The sequence below is a fragment of the Papilio xuthus genome, unplaced genomic scaffold (assembly GCF_000836235.2).
Source record: "Papilio xuthus unplaced genomic scaffold, Pxut_1.1 DF827461.1, whole genome shotgun sequence".
NCBI lineage: Eukaryota > Metazoa > Arthropoda > Insecta > Lepidoptera > Papilionidae > Papilio > Papilio xuthus.
This window is the reverse complement of record NW_013531188.1, coordinates 1,416,678-1,418,469: the sequence shown is the minus strand read 5'-3', so window position 1 is coordinate 1,418,469 and position 1,792 is coordinate 1,416,678.

Below are 1,792 nucleotides of genomic sequence, written 5' to 3'. Positions count from 1 at the left end.
AGTGATAATTATTACTAAGACTATGTAGTCTAGAAAGAGTAATTTAAGTATATGTATGTACATAACTCAGACAATTTTTTTTATATCAGTAGGTGGCAAACGAGCGAGCGGCCACGTGAAATCGCTGAAATAGCGAAGTGAACGTTGCCCATAGACATACGCAATTGCATATGCGTTGCCTACCTTTAATCGACGGAGGAGAGGATGCACAGAAGGAAAATATTTTCCCTTTCCATGCATCCTCTCAACCGAAAAGTCCACTTCTACTTCCCATCCTTTCCTTATAAGAAAGAGGGTGGGAGGGGAAAGAGGACTCTCTAGGGCCTCCGGGACGTACACTCATCAGACGAAACACGGAATAGCTTCCACTTCTGTATGTTCGTGGTATTTCACCGGGCGAGCCGGGCCAATTCGTGCGAAGATGTTAAAGCGGGCTCTACCACTGTTAATATTTAAATAGTTATGAATGATATTCCCAAATAATGTAGGCGTTTAGTAATATTGCTCCATATTCTGATAACCGTGTTATTATCAGCGATTATTAGTGTATTTGAGATCACAAATATGGTATTTAATAAGCACATACAAGAGAAAATAATGTACTTAATATCATATTACCAACAATGTAATAACAATTTTAATAAATCTCCAAAATAAAGTATAAAAGATTTAGGTCGTCTAAAATTTGTCGTATAAAATTTAAGCTGAAGCTATTTCTCTAAAAGCCAACAGTGTGAACATATGGAATATTCTCTAGAGAACTTTAATAACGTCAGCTTAGTATAATCAAGCTTGGTGTTATACTGAAGTCATATTCGTTTAAAATAACTCTGACGAATTGTAATTAAAACTATAACAGTTGGTTCGAATCAATCTAATAGTATAAATTTACTATTGTAGTAACTAATTACTTCATTCGCGAAACTTAAAATCTTTTGCCGTCGACGTCGTCCCTAACAAATGAGACGATGTGAAGATAAGTATCGTCACGTCATTTACGTTGATTATAATGAACCTGGCCCTAGACCAAACGCAGGATAGAGCGAGCTGTCCGTGAATTTGGATGCCTTAAATTTCTACAAGTCAAGCCCGCGACTTGGTTCGCATACTTCTTTGGCTATTCAGTTATCTATTCCAAATTTTATCTAGAATAATTAAGCCGTTATGAAATTATGTTGTAACAGATTTCTAAATATTTATTCAAATCATCCAAACTATCACATCAATAACAGTGTAAGGGTTGCCTAGTAGTTACACTTCTATGTTTAAATTTGTTCCTTAACCATGTTTAAATCCCTTATATCTACTTGTATTATTTAATGTTGCATCTTAAAATATTTTACTTCGAATTATATTCAAAAATATAACATGTTTCTTTCGCTTTCGTAAAATATAGTAACACTAATCTTACCCAAAATATCTCTACCAAAGAAATATTGGGTAATTTGTTGAACGCAGGCGATAGGATCGCTTCCCCTTACTAATGCTCAAGATAGAATCAAATCCAATGTTCCTTTATGCAAATACAACTTGAAATTACGCTTTCTGAATTTTATGCGATGAAGTTAAGCATTGTTTGTATACAGTTGCTATAAAAGTTTTTTTTTATAAAAATATCGCGCCTAGTAATTTCTATTGAAGAGGAAATAAATTGCGACCAGTCCCAATTTCGCTTGAGTTGACATTCATTTTGTAAACAATCTATACATATTTATACATATCAATAAAATTGGTGTATCTGTTTGTAATATAGATAAAAAATCATTTATTTATTTATTTATTTATTTAAAAA